This window comes from Strix uralensis, chromosome 3, assembly GCF_047716275.1.
Source record: "Strix uralensis isolate ZFMK-TIS-50842 chromosome 3, bStrUra1, whole genome shotgun sequence".
Taxonomy (NCBI): Eukaryota; Metazoa; Chordata; class Aves; order Strigiformes; family Strigidae; genus Strix; species Strix uralensis.
Genome location: NC_133974.1, coordinates 59353446 through 59378511, shown reverse-complemented (window position 1 = coordinate 59378511; position 25066 = coordinate 59353446). Strand labels below are relative to the sequence as shown.

General features: G+C 38.7%; 1 protein-coding gene across 1 annotated transcript in view; it reads right to left on the bottom strand.

The window, feature by feature from the left end:
* Positions 1 to 25066, bottom strand: part of NKAIN2 (sodium/potassium transporting ATPase interacting 2) — a 579783-nt gene that overhangs the window by 266295 nt on the left and 288422 nt on the right. The window lies entirely within an intron of this gene.

Below are 25066 nucleotides of genomic sequence, written 5' to 3'. Positions count from 1 at the left end.
CAAGACAAGAGTATAAATATGGTGCATATAAATAAAAATGTTACATATAAAAGAGAATCCAGAATAAATTATTCCATTTCACAGACATTCTAAAGTGACGTAGTGAGTACTCAGTCACACCAGAATATCTGTATCTGGGAAAACAGCTAATAGATCTGATATTTGAATTTGAGACTAATCTGGATCTCTTATTATTGTTCAGATGGGGAATACTGCAATATCAAGAGAGGCATGTAATATCAATTATATGTGAGAAGGGCAGAGCTGTTTATTCAAATGGTTATTCAAATATAACTTACTAAATAACAAAGTCTAATTGAATTAGGCACTGGATTCTGCAACACTTTGGATTTAGTCTCAAGAAACTAAAACTATATATATAACCTCAAGAAAATAAACCTATATAGAGAGGTTATTTTGCAGTATTTCTACAAAATATGGAGGGATTTGGTCATGACATCTGCCTCTATCAATATATTTTGTGGCATTCCAAAGCATGATTCATAATTATTCAACACCCTCAGGAGTAGACTGCATTTTAAATTACCAATTTTTGGGGGTTTAGTTTGGTTGTGGTTTGGTTTGGTTTACAGTGTACAGGAGAATTATTCATGCTTAATCAATATCTGTTCATTGGTGGTTGCCAAACTTCTTATTCACATATCTGATGTGGGTATTGAAATACATGTTTTCTCTCCTTCTGTCCACTACTTTGTTTCTTTTTTGTATTCATAAGACCTTATGTGCTAGGACTGGAAGCTACATTTCCCTGACATAATGCTGGAGGATCTTGTATAATAAAGCTTGACCTGCTGTTGCCACTCTTATCTGTCACTGCTTGAGAACTTCACTTGACAAATTATTCCATCATCTAATAAACCTTAAAATCTACAAATGTTTTTTTAATGGCTGTTGTATCTATCCTCTATTTGTTCACAATTCAGTTCTTCATGTTTGCTAATTTCATTCCACAGACCCACCGCACTGCATATGTGTGAAATATGACAGACACGACACTATTTCCTACCTGTTATCGCTGAGGAATATTTCCTCCTTTTATATCATCAGCCCATTTCTCTCATGTATTTACAGACTTTGTCTTCTCCAAACAGTTTTCTCCAAACTGTACTGATTAAATTTTGTTAAACTACTTTTCCAAATCAGGAAACACTGTTTTCTGCACACCTCCATATTATATTCACCGTCTGAATAAGCAGACAATATTTTCAACTGTACACTATCCATCCCTTACAAAAAATACATGACAACCATTGTTTGTCATGAATGACAATCTCATTCTCTAAATTCAGTAACAAGCTGTGTAGGATTCTTCTTGCATTTCTCTTGCAAGTGCTGTTTTGCTCAGACTGTCTATCATTCAACATGCCATTTTCTACTTAATCTTCTAGATACTGTGAAAGTTATACAATTCTGTCCTTTCTCAGGGGATCTAAAGTGAGACTATATCCAACACGAGTAAAATTTAGGCCTGTTCCGACTTCTTATTTTTATAGATAACCAACTGCCAACCAGACTAGCTATTAGGTAGACCATGTACAGATTTTAAAGAATAATGATAAATATTGGTTTGATCTAATGGAAGCTAATACAATTTTAAAGGTTCAAATTGCTTTACACAGAAGTAATTTTAGGTAATTTAAAGCATACAGATTACATATACTTTATAGGACAGCTCTTTCTGGTCCATTGATCTGGTCATAGATCATAGATTCATTTAGGTCAGGATGGACCTTCTGGAGGTCACCTGGTCCAATCTCTGCTCAAAGTACGACCAGCATAGATTAAGTTGTGCAGGGATTTGTCCAGCTGAGGTCTGAATATCGCCAGGGATGGAGATTTCATGGCTTCTTTGATTCACATCTACTCTTTGAGAGTAGGCTGCTCATAAAAACTCATAAAACTTTGGAACATGGGAACTTAATTCAGATGCATGGTCTTAACACACTCTTTATTTTTTTTTTAACCGACTCCGAAACATTAAGCATATGGAACGTTTCATTTTCCTGTAGCTTGCTCATGGTACACCTGGCTTTGTATGTAACATGGAGCATTATAACTACCAGAACAAGAGAAGGAAACATTAATTTAGATTCAATAATCTTAGTTGGGCATTTTTTTTAAACTCTGCAGCATTTTAACTTGCTGGATTTTGCCAGTTATTTTAATACTTTAATGTTATATAAAGTATACATATATTCTGATGGAGTTAATACAAGTATTTCATCTGACACATGAAGATAATTGGATTTCTTATAGTGAAAAATCTAAATACTGCATTTAGACTGGTTTCCCAGAGAAATGAGACTTAAGCAGTAATATCCAGGTGTGATGTCTGTTCCTTTGAAATAATTTCTGTGCTCCTGAAAAATTTTAAGCTAACTGGACAAAAGTCTAGAAGATTCAAAGATATTTTTTCACAAAAGTTTCAGGAAAATAGAACTACAAATGGGAAGAGATACTCTAGTAAGTCCTCATATAGAGAAAGACTTACAAGATCACATTTTACCAGTAAACACGAAAAGGGAAAAAAATGTGGGAGAGCCACAGGAAACTAGGTTTCATTAGATCAGCTGTTCATGGCACAACTTGTCACACTGCATGCAAGCAACAGCTGATTAAAAATCTCCCTGTGCACAGCACATGCAGCAGAACACTCCAAGGCACTTTGGAGTTGCTTGTCCCAGCAGAGAGCCTTATGCTTACCTGAAGAAGTGAAACTTCTTTTTTCCACTGTCTAGTCTATCACCAAAAAAATGACGAATTTATCTGACTTTTAGATACATTCTTTTAACAAGCATCTGCTGTTATTGGACTACAGCTAAGGTCTAAAAATGTCTTTTAAAAGTATGTTTTAAACTGCTTCCTTTTGAAATATTATATTGAGTGTTTGCTGCCTGAATTCTGCGGATAAACACTGAATATAATTGTCTTGAAATACAAGGATGCTTCTGCTTCCCACTGTTTCTTGTTTCAGATGCTTCAGATCTAGCACATCTCTTATCTTTGGATCACATGCAGCCATAAATGCCTCTTGTTGTCTATGTGCTTCAGCAAATTGTTGCGGAAATTCAGCTCTGAAGGTCTGTGACAATGAACAAATCCCGCTGGTACTCTCTATTATATGTATCTAATTAGAAACACATTTTATAAGAGTTCTTCAAAGGACTATAGCTGTATTTTTTTCTCATATGTGGGAGTTCAAGACAGCTGCATTATATGACAGAAGACACCACAATGCTACAGCAGTCTCATATCAACAAGACAAGAACCTTGATACACACACACTTGACCAAGCAGGAGATACTGACAGGAGGCATAGCAATGACAACACAGATTATTATTTTTATGGAAATCCACACTGTAAAGAGGTATAACTGGAAGGCTAACACTGAAGATTTAAATACTTACTATTTTGCAAAGTTGTAGCCAATCAGTAAAAGTGTTTTGTTTTGTTTTTTAAATAAATTATATAAATACAGCTCTTTTATGGTAGAATACACTTACCATTCTTCAAGTAAACATGAATTTATAACACTCTACAAAGAATTATGAGAAAAATTACCTACTTTATATTTTATTGATACTGTGTAGTTACAGGTTTGAAAATTTGCTATGAATCTTCACAAATTAATATAGGATGTCTTTTTTCTTGGGGAATGGGAAACTGAATTATTAAAATACATGTAACTACTAAGAATCCATACATCCCTCTTCACACTTCTTTCAATTTTGTCTAAGTCACATTACCTCCATTTTACTAACAGGGAAACTGAAGGTGAAAGAAATAAATGGCTAGACTTAATTCCACAGCCCAATAGAAAATGATCACAAGGGCACAAGAACTAAAGATCCAGGTAGCCCATTGCTGCCTTTGACATAACCCTCTTCACCAGAACTCACATCTAATACTCGTCACTTTGCCTGGAGGAGACATATGTCACATACTTTTTGAGTATAAATAGTAAGCAACTCTGATAGATATAAGCATTTTAAATTTAAGCATTTTTTCCACAGAACTTTACATGGCATTTCTCTTGCTCCCAAATTCTTTTTGGATATGCGAGTCCATTACAATCACATTTGACTGAGGGATACAAGGGCTCCAGAACCACAAGCTACTACCTTGTGCAATTCAAACCAAATGAACTGTTGTTGTGATTAGTGATTTGCTACTTATCTTCTTTTTAGAAATGTACAAAATTTTAGTTGCAGATTCTTCCAAATCTGAAAATATTACGCCCCAAGACCCTTGCATGCTCCATGCAGGAAAAAGAAACTAAGTGCATTTCTAAAATGATAATTACTACATTTGGCATAGTAATTGAAAATGTGATTGTTTATGCTATCTGGGCAACAGTACCTGAGTTGTTCAAAGATAACCTGGAGCCCAACACGTCTGAAATGAGCACCTCTTTCCAATAACACAGTAACAACTGTTCACAGTTATAATTATCTTTGCTTCTAAAGTTATTTTCCCCTAATTCCTCTGTCTATGAAGATACATCACTTAGAAATACAACTTTCAAACTTATATTTTTCTCATCAAATCTGATAATGAATGGAATTCCGAATACTTGACACCAACATACTATCTAAACTTAGCGATAACATTCAGCTAATCTTTGAGGTGCCTACAGCTCTGCTTACCTTTAAAAAGCCCCTCTGAAATAGAAACAACTATTTGGTGGTTAGCTGTTCCTGAACAGTTAAGTCCGTGGTTTAGTTGTCATAAACTTCTGTGGTGTTGTCTGTTTGAACTTCTTCAGCACCAAACAGTAAAAGTTCTGCCTCACTTCCACCATCCTGGAACTAGTAAAAGATCTCACCTAGATTCCCCTGGGAGAAGTCCATTTGAAGTGGCAAAGACAGCAGTCTACAGGGTGACTTCATGTGGCCATGGTAGGCACCAATCTCTAATTTAATCTTCTCTGCACATTTTGCTGTTTCCTTCCCATTGCCATTGCCTGAGGCTTTCTCCTGAGAGCTGATGATGGTGTGGGAAGCACAGCTTGGTGGGGAGTCCAGCTTTAGAAACCAGCAGGAGCCACACCTCAGTGGGAAGCCTCCAGTGCAGAGCAGGATCAGAAACCACAGCCTGACTCCAAAGAGGAATCAGGAGCCAAATTCACACCCAGGAGAGATTCAGTTATTGAATGCATGAGGACTAGCTGTTTTAAGCAGAACTGCTGCTCTCAGCAACATAACACAAAGAGCAACCACGCTCCGCTTTTAATGATCCAGATGAAAGTCTTCCCTGCCCAGCAGTTACCTACAGACCTCGATAGGAGAGAGCTCAGGGCCAAAACCAGTAGCCTTGACAACAAATAATAATGTTCCTGGCAGCAGAGGGCTTTGTGTAACCAGTTCAACTTCACTAAATGTTCATTCACTTTCTTGAATGTACTGGGAATCTCTTGTAGCAATGACATAATCTTCTGGATTTTTTTCATTGCTTGTTCGTTGTCACAGAATGCAGCTTGCACTAATTTTTCTTGGCTGAATTCTTTGTATCGTTAGGACTTAGACTCTTCTTGCTGTTTTGTTTGGGTTTGTTTAATTATTATTATTTTTAAACAATCATTGCTATAGTGTCAGAGCTGTCCATCTTTGTGAGTTTCTGTTTCTAAGCAAATGTGAATTGATTTTGTACGATCCATTTTTGAGTTGCTGGACTTTTCTGTCTCAGGTTGAAATGACAGTCTAGTTTGCCTGCTTGTGTTTATCAGGGAATTTTTTAATCTTTGGCATTGTGAGTCCTTGGCTCTTCAGCCTTTCATCAGTCACAAATGTATATATATTTTCTCCTTCCCATTGCTCCCTCAGGTAAAAAATATCTCTGACATTTTGCTTCCTTTACATTACACTTTAATACTTAGTGTTCTCTGTCAAAACCGACCGAAAGATGCTGAACTGTCAAGTGCATCAGAACTGGTCACTATCAAACAGAAAATTATTGTTGGATTGGGGTTTTACTCCTGAGCAATCACTGCTTGCAGATACAGAGCAAGTGCTGCTTAAAATTTCTTCCCAGAGGCTTCTATACATCCAGTGGCTATGTATAAACGTTCAAGCTCCTTGGGCTGTTTTATAAGCCCTGATTTTATATAGGAGTGTATTAACTCTATTTTCCCCTTGATTTGTGTTGGAAGAATCAATAAGCATAAAAGGAAGGAAGAAATCTGAGGCACATTCTGGTCAGGTCACAGAATCAGAATCATCATCAAGGATAGAAAAGACCTTGAAGATCATCCAGTCCAACCATTAACCTAACACTGACAGTTCCCAACTACACCATATCCCTAAGTGCTCTGTCAACGTGACTCTTAACACCTCCAGGGATGGGGACTCCACCACTGCTCTGGGCAGCCCATTCCAACGCCTAACAACCCATTTTGTGAAGAAATACTTCCTAATATCCAGTCTAAACCTTCCCGGGTAAAACTTGAGGCCATTCCCTCTTGTCCTATTGCTTGTTACTTGGTTAAAGAGACTCATCCCCAGCTCTCTGCAACCTCCTTTCAGGTAGTTGTAGAGGGTGATGAGGTCTCCCCTCAGCCTCCTCTTCTCCAGACTAAACAACCCCAGTTCCCTCAGCCGCTCCTCATAAGACCTGTGCTCCAGACCCTTCACCAGCTTCGTTGCCCTTCTCTGGACACGCTCGAGTAATTCAATGTCCTTTTTGTAGTGAGGGGCCCAAAACTGAACACACTAATCGAGGTGCGGCCTCACCAGTGCCGAGTACAGGTGTAAGATTACTTCCCTGTCCCTGCTGGCCACGCTATTTCTGATACAAGCCAGGATGCTGTTGACCTTCTTGGCCACCTGCGCACACTGCTGGCTCCTGTTCAGCCTGCTGTCAATCAACAGCCCCAGGTCCCTCTCTGACTGGAAGCTCTCCAGCCACTCCTCCCCAAGCCTGTAGCGCTGCTGGGGGTTGTTGTGGCCCAAGTGCAGAACCCGGCATTTGGCCTTATTGAAACTCATGCAGTTGGCCTTAGCCCATCGCTCCAGCCTGTCCAGATCTCTCTGCAGAGCCTCTCTACCCTCGAGCAGATCAACACTCCCACCCAACTTGGTGTCATCTGCAAACTTTCTGAGGGTGCACTCGATCCCCTTGTCTAGATCATCAATAAAGATGTTAAACAGGAGTGGCCCCAAAACCGAGCCCTGGGGGACACCACTCGTGACCGGCCGCCAACTGGATTTAACTCCATTCACCACAACTCTTTGGGCCCGGCCATCCAGCCAGTTTTTTATCCAGCGAAGTGTGTGCCCATCCAAGCCACAAGCAGCCAGTTTTGCCAGGAAAATGGATGGACAGCCCAGAGCCTATCATGTTGTTATGATGTGCGGTCACCCCTCAGTCTACTCATAGTCAGGGAGTTATAGTTTGGGTGGGACTCACTGGGTTCCTTTTTTTTTTTGGCTTCTTTTGGTTTGTTTCCATTTTCTTGTGTGTTAGAATTATTCTGGGCTCAGAACGTACAACAGAGATGCACTTTTTTTCTGAAGACATAGCTCCAACTCCTTCTGCACAAGAGTAGCTGGATTTCTACATTGCACATTACTGCAGGAGTTGTATCCATCTGCCCACATTTAAATGTCTGCAATGCAGATGTCCTCCTCTGAGCAGTGTCTAGATTCCCATTACAGTCAATTGAGAGGAAAAGGCACTTCCAGGGCTTGTTTTATTTCTCAGTGTCTGACACAGATCACTCCACTCTTGCTGTTTGGAAAGCTAAACTACTCCAAGGCAAAATTCCCAGTGTCACAGAGCCCATTAAAAATCTTGTACCAGTGACATAAAAAATGAGATAGTAACACTGCACTATGCAGATATGCACTCCCTTTTTTCCACATAAACAAAAAGAACAAAGCAATTTAAATGTCACCAGTGTAAAATATCCCCAAAGGATTGCTGAAAAGACATCTGAGAACTATTGTCTCTTGTATCCTACACACACTGATGGTCTGTTAATGTTTAAGGTTGAATCATTAATTTGTTCATTTTCTGTTTCTTGGATTCACAGCTTTTTAGTGGAAAAGACTGGGAGAAGTGTTAACATGGCAGCTGCTTTTGGCTACTACATTACTTCTGTTTGTCTTTCAGTTTCTGTTTCAGTGTCCAACTGTACCATCTTAAAATATCACCCTAAACACTAAATGACAAACGTCCATTCCAAGAACCCGCAAAAAACGCAGGAGACATATTGGCCCATTCATAAAGCCTTCATAAGAAAGATGCACAATATTTTCTCAGTATAGTCACTCTATTCTTAATACATAATGATTTCTTTTCATATGATGCCGTAAGGGTGAATGGCCAAAATGTAAAAGTAAGCACACAGAAACACAAAACTTATATTTTAGCATTATTCAGTCAATTTACTACATTACACTGGGTGTTACAAATATTCTAGATCCCCAAATGAAAGTATTCTGTAACTAAGGAGTTACTTTAAAGACAGTTTTATTTAAAAAGACAATATTTCTTACAAATGGGGAGTAGAGAAATTTTCTTCTTGTCATCTTAAATTATTTTCTTTGTTTTTTTGTTTGGGTTTTTTTTTAGGTTTCTTCTGCATCCATATGTTAAAGCTCATGACCTTTTTAAGAAAAGTGCATTATATGTAGTAAGGAAAGTAAGGTAAGGCAGAAATTTTAACAGGACCTATTTATTTTATCTTTTGACTTAGCAGTAGACATTTAATTGGTTTGGCTTCACTCATCATTCAATTCCTGTACTTCTTTTGATCATATCTTTGTTGTGAAACATTTACCAGCAGGAAGCAACTTCAAATATCTGAATACTCAGTTTATTGCCACACAGCACACATCCACCCAGCTGCAGAGACATACATATACATGCATATATTCACAGATGGATTGATATTTTTCCTCTTATGTTACCTTCCTAGTTTTTATGGGCATTCTTTCTTTTGTTTGTGGAAGAGACTATAAAGTCTCTCAAAATAGAAATGACTAATTGAATATAAGTAACAGGAAAATGACATACAAATAATTCTCATTTAAATAGAGCTCAAAATGTTTTCTCTATATTGGAATTCTAGTAATATCTCTATTTTTCAAGACATAACTTGAGCTGTTCAGGCAATAGTGAACCTTAAAATAGTGTTGCTTTGATCCTCTTCTATATATCTGCTTCAGTTCCAACATGAATCTAACAGGATCTACCTCAAGAGCTACTAGTACTAGAAATCGATGCTGTACAAGATCTAAAAACTTGAAACCATGGCTTTGAATCAGCATTATTTTCTGAGCAGTTCTTATCAGCTGTTAAATTCATATTATAGTTGGCATAGAAAAGAAGAAAGACAGAAATCAAAATGATGTGATTTTGGAGGTTCGGTTCTTCAATGAAAAGGCTAGAAACATTTTGATAGATTTTTTTCAAACCCTGTCTTCTAGACCATTCTTAAGACACTAAGCATTTCAAGCCCTAGATTTCCTCAGAGTTTGTATATAGTGATCAGTGTAGAAATTGCTTTCACAAGAATTCAAGCTGTCATCTATGGATATTTTTAAATTATTAGATCTTAGGGGAAAACTGCAGGAATTTTTTCTGTAAAATTTCACTGTAACTTGTAGCACCACAGAACATTTTACCAATGAAATACCAATGAATAAAAAACATGAACAAGATCATTGGCTACTATAAACTGCTATTGGTTTATTCAAGGCTTCACCTGAGACTCATTCTTATGACGGAATGAATCCACTGCAAAAAAATCCCACACATTTAGCTCAAAAGTGATAGGTGGAAGAACAGATTTGTACGTACAAATCTGCCTCAATTGTTAAGAAATATTTGGAAAAATGCTCAAGAATAGATTGTGTAATTGCTTTTCTGCAGAATATGTGAATAGCCCCTTAGCAAGAAATGGTGTTGCTCCCTCCCTGCCCATTGCCCCATCTGGGGACCACCACCCTACCGAGAGGGTCCACTGATGGTATCAGTTCTTGAGAGCAGTCCACCAAGGTTCGCTGACTGTCAAACCCTTCTGTGGGTAGCAGTGCTTCTCCATGTGGACTCTGTGCCATGCTCACCCTGCCACATGCTTGCACTTCATCCAGCGTAAACCAGCCTCACCAGCTGAGGACCACTTCTCTAGGTCCTTTTCAACCTCAGGCAGCCCTAGAAGGAACCTAACTATTCTGCTGAGTGATCAGACCTGAGTGGGAGCATTGTCTCTCCCTCCTGCTTGGACTGGACAATGTGCAGACAGGAAGGCAAGGTGGTTTTGTCCAAATAAAATAAACATAAGAAATATATTCTTGCTGTAATCTAATGAGAAGGGCTTCCCACTGGAAAGATGGGAAGCCATAATTTCTTTCAGACATCAGCGTATTGGTAGAGCTACACATGTATGGACTGTTTCCTTGGTGTCTCTGGCCTTTTCAGAAACACCCAAAAAGAAAAATCTTGATTATAATTCAGTCATTGAACAGTTTATTTTAATGGAGCTTTTAGCAGCTGTGCCCATTTAAATTCCCTATTAAAAATACAAATCAGGACACTCAGAATCCTTTCAGTGTTCATTTTTAACAGAATGCAAAAAATAAAATTAATAGATACTGTTGCTAGGAACAGAAGTATACTGACATTTATCTAGATTCTTTTATTGATGCCTCAGTATTTGAGTGCCAACTGCAACTATTTATAAAGGGAATCCATCTCCCTCAGTGAATACATCAAATTTCTTGCTAAAACTAAGCCATTTACAATAAGATCTTTTTGATAAATTGAAAGGTTTGTATTCAGCTTCCCAGATATTATCTTCTTCCTTCCATTTTCTTTGACTTAACACCTTAACAGTCAAAGCCATGAGAAACCTGGCCATTGGGTTCACAGGGCTTTGAGTTTGGTCCTTGGTGTTCATATTCCAAAGGAGATTTAATTAAAGCTAAAGATATATTTGTCATAGGAAAAATAAGTGAGGACCATCAGGTGCTTTCTTACCTCTCTCTGAACTGTTTTCTAAAGCACAAATTTTAAAAAATTCCATAATTTTGGGAAAAAATTGGATGGTGGCTAAGACACTAGGAGAGTTTGTGTCTCCAGGCTGGGGAACAGAGCACACAGACTTTCTAAGTCACTGGCTGGCAGCTCTCTTTTGAGCGGTTGATGACTGTTTTGAAAGTACCAGTCAACTGCAAAGGTCACTTCCCATTCTTTGGAGATCACAAACATACATAAATCGGATCTGCAGAGTGTTCAAATTTAAAAGGACCACAACTAGCACAGCTGTTTAGTCAACTGTAGTATGGAGCCAGACTGAATTTTGTTTAGGAAGCTACGACAGTTGGGTGGATGGAGCCAAATTCTAGATGCACAAAAAGTAGCTTCATGAAACAGTATGGTGAGCAGTGTTAGATGCAACTTCCTTGTGTTAGATGCAAGTTCCTTTTGTAGGGGGTGCATACTTGTGAGATTGTCACAGTGCCCACAGGAGTGTGACTGACACACTGAGTGATGTTAATGAGCCACAGGGAGGGGAGAGAGGAAGACAAAGAACACACTTCCCCTTCCCTTATTCCCTTCTGGTACATCTGATTGGCAAGATTTCCTGATTTGGCAAGATCAGTATATTTTAATGCAACATGGCTTTTTTTTCAGTCCTTTTCAATCTTGAATGTATTCAATGAGATAAAAAAGAAATTGGAAGCTATAACAATAAGTAGATACTCCAACATCACTCTTTCTAAAAGAGCATAAAATTCAAAATGGACTTTATTTTCTAGTTTCTTCAGGGAAATTTAAGACTATGTGTGTCTAAATACCATTCATTTCACACTGAAACCAGACTGAATGTATTCAAAGAAAGTACTATTCTAAAAATATCTTCCATATCAACCAATCAATCAATCATCAATCAATATCTGACTTTACTCAAATTACCAGAACTCATTACACTTTTTTTGTTTATTGGATGAATTATGGCCTTCCTCAGGAAAGTTTACACCCAGCTCTGTGTGCACGTTTGGCTCTGTATTATTCAGGAAACAAAGAAAAACCTTCTCTTACAGTATCTTAGAGAAACTGTCTTCTTCTTCAATGTCAACTTGCATCAAAAAACGTTAGCTAAAAATATTGCATGCGACAGGTTCTTCCGGTTCTGAGAATAAACTGGTGATGTAATCAGGTAATACTGTGGTCCAGCCCTCTTAATATACATAGACTGGCCAAATTCTATTTTCCTGACACTCTGTTCTTAAAGAATAACATAATGTTCATTACTGATGCCTCTGAGTCTCTTTCATTCATGATGTAACCTCGAAATCCTTCTTTTTTGGTAAAATTACAGTAATTGCATTTCTCTGTATCTGATTTTCTTTCCCTGAAAGTACCTGTTGTTTCTTTCCACTGTGTATCTCAAATACCCTAAATAATGCTTTTACTCTCCTTCCTCTGGAACTCCAGTTTGTATCTCAGTTTTGGGTGCTTGTTTTGGAATGGCAAAGGTTATCATTACTATTTCTTTTACTGTTAACTTTCTTGTCTCAAGTACCTTCAAGATCAAACATTCTGAAAAAGTTCTTTATAATTTAAAAGTAAAACAGGAGAGATTTTCGAACACCATCCAGGAGTAAGACTGGCATTTCTGTAACTACAGATGCAAAAAACTCAGGACATTTAATCGTTAAGACATCACTGACTGGGAAGCCTGCCACCAACATCCACACTTGATGCACATACATTGTCTTTTGGCTCTCTACAGTTATGCCCATCTGCTTCAGTGGCATGGCGCCCGCTTATCAGCTAGTTGGACAGTTTCAGTATGCAGAGGTGCCAAGTAAGGGTTTTACATGGGTAGCCTGTATAACCCTGAAAGTGCCATTTCTTTTGTAGGAAGAAATGCTAGTGCTGAGATACTAATAGACTACGTCTTTGTACATTTTTTTTTTTTTGCACTCACTGAAGATGGGCTTTGCCAAAACCATTTTTACATCTTTTTTACAAAGAAAGCTATGGTATCAGTATTAAAATGGAAAGAAAGCAGTATCTACAGATAAGACACTGATGAACAAAGCCATTATGAGATAAAATTCAGAGAGTATAGCAGGTTAGGAGTATAGTTTAAGTATTGTGCACTATATGCCTCTAACTCAAAGGACAAAAAAACTATGCAAAAATACAACCTCACCTCGTTTTACAAATTTTGAAACAACGAAAGCTTTGAAAATGCAGAATTGGATCACACTGAGAGGACAGCCAGAAGACAGAGACTGGGAGAATGCCCCCCCTGCAAACCAGGAGGAGTCAGTGACCTACTGCATCACGTAGACATACACAATCTATAGACTGGATGGAATACACCCGAGGGTGCTGAAGGAGCTGGCTGGGGTGCTCGCCAAGCCGCTTTCCATCATTTACCAGCAGTCCTGGCTGACTGGGGAGGTCCTGACAGATTGGAAATTGGCCAATGTGATGCCCATAAATAAGAAGGGTCGGAGGGATGATCCAGGAAATTTCAGGCCTGTCAGCTTGACTTCGGTGCCCGGGAAGCTGATGGAGCAGTTCATCATGAGTACCATCACACAACACATGCGGGACAACCAGATGATCAGGCCCAGTCAGCATGGGTTTATGAAAGGCAGGTCCTGCTTGACAAACATGATCTCCTTCTACGACAGGGCGACCTGCTTATTGGATGAGGGAAAGGCTGTGGATGTTGTCTACCTTGACTTTAGAAAGGCCTTTGACACTGTTTCCCACAGCATTCTCCTGGCAAAACTGGCTGCCTGTGGCTTGGATGGGCACAGGCTTTGCTGGGTGAAAAACTGGCTGGATAGCCGGGCCCAAAGAGTTGTGGTGAATGGAGTTAAATCCGGTTGGCGGACGGTCACGAGTGGTGTCCCCCAGGGCTCAGTTTTGGGGCCACTCCTGTTTAACATCTTTATTGATGATCTAGACAAGGGGATCAAATGCACCCTCAGTAAGTTTGCAGATGACACCAAGTTGGGTGGGAGTGTTGATCTGCTCGAGGGTAGAGAGGCTCTGCAGAGAGATCTGGACAGGCTGGAGCGATGGGCTAACGCCAACTGCATGAGTTTCAATAAGGCCAAATGCCGGGTTCTGCACTTGGGCCACAACAACCCCCAGCAGCGCTACAGGCTTGGGGAGGAGTGGCTGGAGAGCTTCCAGTCAGAGAGGGACCTGGGGCTGTTGATTGACAGCAGGCTGAACAGGAGCCAGCAGTGTGCGCAGGTGGCCAAGAAGGTCAACAGCATCCTGGCTTGTATCAGAAATAGCGTGGCCAGCAGGGACAGGGAAGTGATCTTACCCCTGTACTCGGCACTGGTGAGGCCGCACCTCGATTAGTGTGTTCAGTTTTGGGCCCCTCACTACAAAAAGGACATTGAATTACTCGAGCGTGTCCAGAGAAGGGCAACGAAGCTGGTGAAGGGTCTGGAGCACAGGTCTTATGAGGAGCGGCTGAGGGAACTGGGGTTGTTTAGTCTGGAGAAGAGGAGGCTGAGGGGAGACCTCATTGCCCTCTACAACTCCCTGAAAGGAGATTGCAGAGAGCTGGGGATGAGTCTCTTTAACCAAGTAACAAGCTATAGGACAAGAGGGAATGGCCTCAAGTTTTACCCGGGAAGGTTTAGACTGGATATTAGGAAGTATTTCTTCACAAAATGGGTTGTTAGGCGTTGGAATGGTCTGCCCAGGGAGGTGGTGGAGTCCCCATCCCTGGAGGTGTTTAAGAGTCACGTTGACAGAGCACTTAAGGATATGGTGTCGTTGGGAACTGTCAGGTTAATGGTTGGACTAGATGATCTTCAAGGTCTTTTCCAACCTTGACAATTCTGTGATTCTGTGAATTAAAACATATTATTATATGGCAACATATAGCTGAGAAGTTTTAAAGGGCCCTAGTTTGTCCTACAGAGATGACACACTATTCCCACAGAAACTTAATGAACATTTTTTTTCTTTTTTTGTATCAGTAGTTTAGTCAGTCTTTTAATTAAGAAACATATTGTTTTAAAAATGTTTTTTCCCTCATTGCATGAGTCAGGGTCACAAAGTTCCATGGAGACTATAACTGCATCAGTACTAACAATTACAATAAAATAAAATTGGATCTACATGTAAAGGTAGAAGAAGAAGTTGGAATGTGAACCTTTAATCACAGGGTAGTCTCTAGTAAAAACATCACATCATTTCTTTAGGCATAAAAAATCTTTCATTTTCACATTCTCAAGAGGAATTTAATGGAAAAAGGTTCATGGAAACATTACTTATTGCCCATGATGAAACAAGAAAAAAAATTGTGCACAGTACTTATTACGAGGGGAAAGCAGCTAGTTAAAATAGTTCTGGCAAGAAACATTTAAAACTTCAGAAGATTATTTCCTACAACAAACTGGTGATTAATGAAAGATCAAAGGCTGGGGACTTGTTGGAAAAGATTTAGGGAAAAAAAACCGCCTCTGGAGTACAGTGTTCCAGAGTTCTTGTAAACCCATCATTAAAATACGTGGATGGTGTAGAAAATAAATTAAAATATAGCTACATATCTGTTTATATGTATCACCTGAAAAGAACCATTGTTCAGCTTAGATGTCATTTCAAGCTAAGGCAAGGCTAAACATTCTTTTTATAGCAGTCCTAACTCAGCAAATTGGAATCTAAAGAGATTATTTAACCTTTAAATTAAACAAGTCTTTGAAAAAATTCTTGAGAATTACAGGATGAGGGAATTAAACTGACTTGAAAGGTACAAGTTGCATATGAATATATCCTATATCATTAATACAACCAGTTACAGCATTTCTGATATAACAACATTAGGAGATACAGCAAATAAAGTCAAGAAACCCAATGGTATGACTATAGGTTCCAAAAGCTGCCTTGAAACATCAGATTACACAACTTTACTTTGCTTTGAGAGGGGTGTTGGGCAAGATCATTTTCAGGTGTCCCTCCCAACGAAGCTTTTCCTGTGATTCTTTGATTCTCACAGATCTTTCTTGGCATTATGACCCTATGCACAGCTCAGATGGAAAAGGATACCCATTACTTTGATAAACACTCAATGTTACACATACCCTTTCCCGGCACTTTTCATGAAAAAATAAAAGAAAAAAAGCAGGTTGTTGAAAGGATGATAGCTGAACAAATTATAAGGAGGTAAGAAAGGTCAATAGTGAGGGAATAAACAGCTGATACTTCAAGCAGGGTGGGAATATATCCAGATGTCAAGGATGGTATTTGATGACATTCATAATGAAAGGCATGGTAGCTCCCACGTTGTGGTAGAAAAGCCATGTGACTTACATTGCAGCAACCTAGATTGCCAAGCAAAATCTGAGCACCACCGAGCCAAGAAGCTTCGCCAGTGCCCCCAGCATTGCCACACCAGAGAGACTGTGATGACAGCTTTATGACAGGAGGCAACAGCATGACAGACTGATAACTTTGCTTGGAAAAGCAATTGGTTTTTGAAGAGACCGGACTTAATTATTTCAAATTCTGTAAGGTATAATGAAAATTGAACAGGTTTACCCTGCTCTCCAATTCCATTTCAGAGTTCCAGATCAAGTGCATACTCCTCTCCGTATGTGGAAATAAGTACTGAAACACTCAGTAGGAAAATACTGTCATTTTTTAATTGCTGTTGCCTTAAGACCAACAGGATAACTTTGTGACCATTGGAAAAACTTTTAACTATGGAAGCTAAAGTTCATGCTTATGTTTCATGCTTGAATTAAATTAGAATATGCTGGTGGCCTGATTGCTTGAATGTTTCAAAAAGAATTTCCTGTCCAAGCACAATAATGTATTTCATGCAAAGGAAAAAAAGATGCTTCCAAGCATCCAAAGAAAATTTAAGTAACATTAAGAAAATTTTTATTAAGAAAAGTGGGAATGAGAAGTTACATATGTTAATTTACATCTACATCCAATTCTTTTTCACGTATCACAGCAGAGTTTACTGGATGCTGCTGTTCAATATTTCTTTTATCTTCATCACCCAGTCCAGTCTTGTGCTTTATTTACTGAATATAATCCACATTCAGTTGTTTGTTGGATTTTCTTAGCTAGCTGACTTACTGCAGCTTCTGAGTACATCTTAAGCATGGATTACCTTCCTAAGACCCTGGCTGGGCAGGGCAATAGTTATTAGACCCATGTTAGAGATGAGACATTTCTGATGCAAATGAGTGTGGGGCACTGAAGGCAACATTATTCATTAGCAGTGAGGGAAACCCATGTTGTGCACTAATAAGTAGATGCCCGCTTTGATCACGCAATTAAAGACTGTAGCATAATTCAAAAACACAGGCGGCTAAATAAAGTCCCAGAGGCAGCTTCAATTCTGGAACTTTCTCAGTCTTGGGTGCTACATTTACAGCTTTAATAGCTCTTGTTCCAGTGAATATAAAAATGTGTGTAGGTATTTTCACAACTGTACTTTTGTGGATAATGGGTGTTATGTAATCAGGTAGCCACAGTTAATAATGTGTGATAAGAAGTGTCCTCCACATGAGCTGATGATAGCAGGAGGATAATGCTCTTTTAGCTCCCAGATAAGTCTTCTATGAATACATAGATAAAAATATTTATTTCTTGTTTAAGGAAACACTGAAAACAAAAAGAAACCCTAAAATGCTATTATAGAGAGATGTTGATCTACAGGTGGGCCATTAGAGACCCTCAGCCTCTCAGAACAGACCTGTGCCCATCAAGGCAACAAAATTACAGGAAGCAATACCCTACCAGCCACAATTATACGGGCTAGAGGCTTCTGCGCTCTGCCCTCCTCCCTTTCCCTGTAGTGAACAATGGCTTTTTTCCTCTCCTCCACATGGTTGGTGCAAAGAAAGCATGGTCTCTTTTGTTTTTCATCCCACACAGGTGCCAGTTGCCCGAGCCAGGAGATGCACCAACAGAGTGAAGGCCCGCACAGCCCCCAGGGTTCATCCGTCTGTTCAGCAGGAGTAGAGTCTGCTCCCTCAGCACTGTGGCTCAGTTGCGGGATGGCTGCATGCTGGCTGTCTTGCCTAGAATTTGCTGCCATCCCCTAATTTGAAATCACTGCCTATTCAAACAAAGCTAGATGAATTTGCAATGGGGACAAATAACAGCCTGAAACGATGCCCTGTGGCATCTCTTCCCTCTTTCTTTCCATGTCAAATGTCACACTGGCATTGCAAAAAAGAATTATTAGAACTCATTAGTGTAATGCCTGTCGAAAAAAAACCCCTATTAATATTTTTGTTTTTAATTCCACTGATCTAGATGATCAAAAAGGATGAGTTGATTTAACTGAAAAATAACAAACAGACTTAAGCAAAACTTTAGTTTGAGGGGCTTAACTGTAGCCCACTCATAAAAGTGGTTAAATATGAAGGTCCTGTAATGGAAAATGCTAGACAACTTTATGTGTAAACACTTATTGCCAAACCTGACTATCATTATGCAAATCATTAAATAGATCCAGTGATTTCTTTTTTCCCATCATCCTTTAGAACTTCAGATGTTGAGTAAATGCACTGCTGGGACTTCAGTAATGTTCAGCAGATACATTCCCAATCTTTGATGATACTTCAAGAGAAACAGTCCCATAGAAAAGCTCTGCTGTCCTTCCATCTACAAGAAATTTCAGAGGATTACCCAAATCTTGCTGCTTTTTTCTAGTCTTCTCTCATTGTTAGAACTTCTTTTGTCCTCATTCATTCATTACAGACATCTCATAGCAATAGTAATACAGAGAACAAACAGGAGAACTTCCAAAGCAGGAAGGGGTAAGGGATATAGAAATATTAATACTGCAAAGAGAGTTAGCAAAAATGTCCCAAAACAGAAAGAAGTGAAAGGCTAAGTAAATAAGATAATGTTCAAATACATAAGCCACAAGAGGTCATTGGAGAATATGGTCACATCTTTAAGGCATAAAAAGGGTAATTTCACTGACAGAAGAAAAAGATAATTCTAAAATGTAGATAGGATCTGTGCCTCAGGTAAGCACTTGGGAACAAAAGCCAGAAAGATAAGTATAAAACTCCAAGGGGCTAAAAAAAAAAAAAAAAAAAAGGAAGAAAAATGTCAGAGTATCATTATGAGGTCAGTAGTGGTCAGCAAGAAATTAGAGTTGGAGGATTAAGCAAACTTCCATGGCAGCTGGATTCTGTCCCAGAACACTAATGAAATGGCAAGAAAGATAAAAGAACAATTAGCTTATGTTTGCAATCTCTTAGCTGCAGGACCACACTTCCATAGAAAAGCAATGGAAGTGACTGCAAAGCAGTTTGGCATTAAAATGAAAAGATGAAAATCTAGAACACCCATTGACTTGTCACATAGATCTAGCTATAAAATTACAAAAACAACTCTCCCCCACCAGACAGAACCGGTCCAAAGGAATTGGAAAGTCTTAGTTTAGCAGTATCAGGATAGATTCATCTCAGGGCTTATGCAAATGCTCATTGTGTTAACTGGGCTGAGTAGCAAAAGCCAGACCTAGGGAGAGGGGAATCCTTAGAAATCTTTGTCCTTTCCCATTACTGAACACTTGCTTGTCTCAACCAACCTGAGACCACATTTGCCTGGGAGTGAATGCATGGGGCGGAAAGGACAGTGCGCCCTGGTCCTCTGCAAGTCTCCAACATTTGCAGTGTCTTTGGCTGAATTAGTTCTGTGGCAACCTTGTCTGCTTCCAGTTTATGTGAGAACCTATTGTCATGATGACATTCCCGTGGCACTCATTTTGGAACAAAATGCTGCAGAAAGCAGATGAAGCATCATAAGAGGCTGCTGTGCAACTGGGATGTCTAACTCACATTCCCTATTTATCCCAGAGCTGTTCTTCTAAGCGTGCTGATGCTTTTGCCCGCTGAAGGTGTATTAGAAAACATTGAAGTGGATCTTTTTTTAGTTATTCCATGGGGTATTCCTGCAGAACATTCAAACTAATAAATGGCAAATCTTACACAAGGTCTCAAGTGCAGATTGCAGATGTGATCCCCCTAACTCTCCCTGGAAAGAAGCCAGAAGCTGGTCTGCACAATTGTTTTTATTCAGCAGGGATTTCTGTCTTAATACCTTATTTTGTTGTGGAAACTGAAAGACCACTGAATAGAAACCTGAAGAAATTAAGCCTTAAAAAGCCTACAGTGCAACATTTTTATTGATGAAAGGAAGTTAAGGGAACATCTGCCTACAACAGGAAGTCCTGAATCTCTGTCTTAAGAAACAAGTTTGTCCCCTAAATTCTTGACTCTGGCAAGAATTGGACTGTTCAGAATCCTTCCTCAAAATGATCTATAGCCAGCATGTATAAATCACTGCTGTGACAGATTGGCTGAGAATATCTGTTTGGTGTGGTAAGTCTGCAGCTCTTCCCTATATATGCCTTTTGATACCCAACCTATTCCAAACCTTGTGGATTTAGCATGTCAATAAAAAATCACAGGAGTTCAACAGAAAGAGACAATGAGCTGTCCAGCAAATACAGAACCTTTTGTATGATTAGTTTGATTCTTTCACTCTCTACATGTTAGAAAGCAAATAAGAAATGGACCCTAAACTGGATATGTAAAGTATAGCATGTCTAGGACACAGAGTTGTAATTAACAGAATCCTGTAAGAGTTGGCATTATGGCCAATTTTCTTATTTTGTATTAAATCTTAGGAATTAGCGGAAAAGAAGGCTTGGGTTCATTAAGTTTCACAACTGGAAGATAACAAGACTTTTATCCACATAGCTATATTTTTTAAAGATCTATCACAAGGGTTGTGGCACCTTCAGAGACAAACATTTATTAAAGAACAGTTCTATGAAAACTAGTCTTGATTTGGAAATAGCTATGACATCCATTGTACTTCTAAATGGTAGTTTATCAAGAAGATTGTTCAGGGAGAGGTAAAACTTTCCCAAACAATGCAGAGTAGACCTGCTCTAACCCTTTCAGTAATAGATACCTAACAGGAACCTATTACATGATACAAATATCACTTCTTTCTGATTCTTGAACTGAAGATCAGTTGTGAAAGATGTATGTAAAAGATCGGTTGTCTAAGTGTTTAGAAGGCACTTGTTTAAGGTTAACTACCCTCTATCTGGATAACATAATTCTTATTCCAGGATAAATGATAAGTAAGACATTCTATGGGTGGGCAAGAGTCTGAAGACTGCTAATCAGGGCTTAAAAGTCTAAGGTAAAACACAGAAAAAAATGTGTTGCAGATAGAAAAATAATGAATAACACAAAAGAACATGTTGGAGATTTGATCCCCGTGTAAAAAAGTACATATCTATTCCTGCTTGTTACATATTATCCTCAAGTGGGAGAGCTGCACAACCAATTTAGCTGCCTCCAGAGAAAAAGGGATGCTGTTTTACTCAAAGGGCCCTCCTGTGATGACATTTTAAGCTGTGTTCAGCATTTTCTAGCCAGAAGAACAAATTTCAAAATGTTAATAAATTCTAAATGTACATACGGCACTGCAAGAATAAAAGGAGAAAAACAGTCTAATAATAACTAAGAAGGATTTTAGCTCCACTGTTCAAATAAGGGTTCATTTTTGTTCTTAATGGAAATGTTTGAGACCCAGAAGTGGAAAATATGTCTAACTACATTTACGTGACTGCTGTAATATCATCAGTATAAATGCTACTTCACTACTACGTTATCCTCCTTTCCAGTTATTGTGATTAAAGAAAAATACCGATACCACTACAAAGTTCCTATTCCAATGTTATTTATAAGGATATTTTTGTTTTAGATCAGATTCATTTTGAATGATATAATGAAAACTATGCAAATATACCCAGCAAGTAATTCAAACCACCTGTGCAGACAGTAAAATTCAAATATCAGCCTAACACTATTTCTGTCCAAGGTTGACTCTACAACTGAACCTATGTCTTTAATTTTTTGATTCTGTTGTCAGACATACTGTTGAAATATTTTTTTAGCTTGTTTGTAGCTTTGTTGTGCTCCAAGAATAGCTTTACACTTGTCAGTTGCTTCTGGCATATTTAGAGATTTCCCAGTAGTATGAAATTTCCTGCCTTGTGTTGCTGTCCCAAGAAAGATCAGGTAAACAGTCTTCAATGTTTTCCCTGGCATAGTAACTGCCTTTTTTTTTTTTTTTTCCTATAATTGATACCTGATTATTTTCTTCTTGTAATTTCCTTACAAAAAAATCTATAGCCTTATCTTTAAACTCCTGTTGCTTTGTGGCCAAGTGTCTGAGAAACTTTGATGGCTTTACTGACTCATTTGCTAGCACAAGAATCAGAAAAAATGTTGCCATATTTTCCATCAGATTCCACAAAGTAAATAAAGCCAATAAAGTTTATTGATCTGTAAGAATTTTTGAAGAGCATTAAAATGTTTGCAGTTATTCCAACTGCAACACTTGTTGCTCTAGTGTTAGCTCGGGACCCAAGAACTTCAGTTCATGGCACCTATTCTGTTCCTAGAGTATACAGCTCTAAGCAAAATCATGTGTTCACGAATTCTTGGGAATCAGAGATCCAATAATTCTGCTATATTTATCCTTGAAAGCAAAACTCGATAGCTGTAGACTGTGAACTCCACCACGTTGGGTTTTTTTCCCACACATTTATCCTTCTCCTTTCACTTTTAGTAATATTGTCACATATTGGCTGACTTTCCATGGACATTTTAACTGGCTCTGGAACCAGCTCTCTCTGTATCTATGACGACTGTTTCTACCTTCATAACAGAAACATTGCTGTTTCTCACCACCCACACAAGCAGTCACTTGTTTTGTTTAATTTCTTATCCCTCAGTATTTTCCCCTTTGCCACCCAAATGTGTTAATATTTAAACCTGACTCACAGTTCGCAGGTTTCAAGGGCTAAAAATTAGAGACACAATGCTACAATTTAGCATGACTTCCCTGCAAAGTTCTCATTTCTTAATGACCTATAATGGAGTTGCTGCAGAACATGTTTACTAATGTTTACACTCTCTCTGTGTGCATGCCATACGTTACTCCTGCATGTCCATTTGTGTTTCCCCTTTAGCAAGCTCCACACAGTGCAAAATTTGACAGTACATTTGCTATGTGATAAGTAAAGTGGAAAAATACTAAGCTGGCGCTGAAAACATTTACGCAGCACACTCAGGAATTTCACACCGGATTAGAAATCCAGGTCCAAACCTATGAAGATTTCAGGAGGACAAATCAAGGATTTCTTAACCATTTCTCTTCTGTGACAGGATCAATCAACGTAACTTCAGCTAACAGCAATAAATGAAGGAATCCTGGCGTTGTCATCAGGTAATATCTATTGCATGGGCAGAAATCTTCTACATTTCTTTGAAATCTAAGGCTCTAATCTAGCATTTAATCCTCATTCGAAAATACATGTAAACATACACAATTAACTTCAAGCAAAGTCCATTGGAGTCAATAGAACTTAAGTACTCCTTAAGCATGAGAGACTCGGCAGAACAAAATGCAGTGTTAAATGTAATCCTATTGAGGAATGGGCTTTGGTTTTATTAAATGTAGCGGGTACCTAACAGACAGTACCCATCAAAACTGAATTCCCTTACCAGTGCTCTTAGTGATGCTATGAAATCTCCTCTACAAAAACGGCAGACTAAGAAGAAGAAAAATAAAAATAAAGTTTAAAAAAACCTTCCTAAAGCAGCTGATTATGGTGGGAGAAAGATGTTATCTTTATATCTATATATTTCTTTATAGAAATATAACCTAATTTTCTCGGTTTTAAAATACTAATAATGTAAAATATTTGTAAGGCACTCAGAAACTACAGTAGTGAGTGCTCTAAAAATACCTATTTTGATTAGATTATATGTGGCAGATAGGCCAAAGACTGAAATGTTTGGTCATGGAAGATTTACATACATTAATATTGGAACTAAACTACTCTTTCACCTATTGGCCTAGGATGAAGTAACTGTCAGGTTATAATGCAGATGCTAACACAGCTGTTGACTACAATATACTTCTGTCTGGTGGATAAAAAAACATGACTTAATTTTCCAATGCTATCAAGTTGCCTCTTTCCATGAGAATTATATCCATGTAATAAAACCAAAAAGCAAGACCTCAACTAAGTACTACATCTGCAATATCATGAGACTTTTGAAAGGGAGGAAGGTGTTGACAGAATAGATACCGATTAGTTTCAGGCTCTAATATAGTTACTCTTACAGTTATGCTGCTGATTTGTTGTTGTTGTTATTTCTTTTAATTTACCATGAGGGAAAAAGGCATCCTATCAGTGCTACTTTCAGCCCTTAACACCAAATTCTTAGCTGGTACATTCAGTGAAGTTCCACTGAAAGCAATAGCTTCCCACATATTTACACTAGGGCTATAATCCAGACAAGGGTTTTAAATCCTCACGTCTGCTGGCCTGTGATAACTGTGTGATCTTTTTGTGACACCCTGTATCTGATACAGGCTAGACATTTAATAACTTATATAGCATCTAATGTGTCATCTTGTTAGAAAAGGAGACAAAGCTGAAAAGACACTTATCTGAAAGCTCTTATTTTAAGGTAATCAATAAACTCTCCCACAATAATTGTATCCTGGCAGCATTCAAACAGCAGACACCATACAAAGCTGCAGTGATCCCTCTCTGTTCCCCAGGCAAATGAGGTAAAAATGCAGAGAGACTCTCCTGCCTCAACAATCACAGAAAGAGGCCAGACAGGGAGCATCAGCCTCTGAGACCTCTCTGCAGTTATGACTGTACTTCCCTGTGCTGATCCTCTGCATGGCCATGCTTTTCTCTTCTGTTCCAGCAGTGTCTTTCAGCATGCTGAGGGTGTGCATGGTGTGATGCTCCCATTCCCGGCCTCTCCAAGGAGTTTGACAGCCCCAGAAAACCATAAAAAAAGTCCAGTCTGTACTTAGTGCATGGTCATTAGGTGCTAGGATCTAAATGGGGGATCCCTTTCAAAATGGGAGCCTGGTATATGACCCCTGTATGTCTTTGCCATAAAACACAAGAAGTGACTCCTCAGTTCAGCTCTACTTTTGCCTTTGTCACTGTGATTG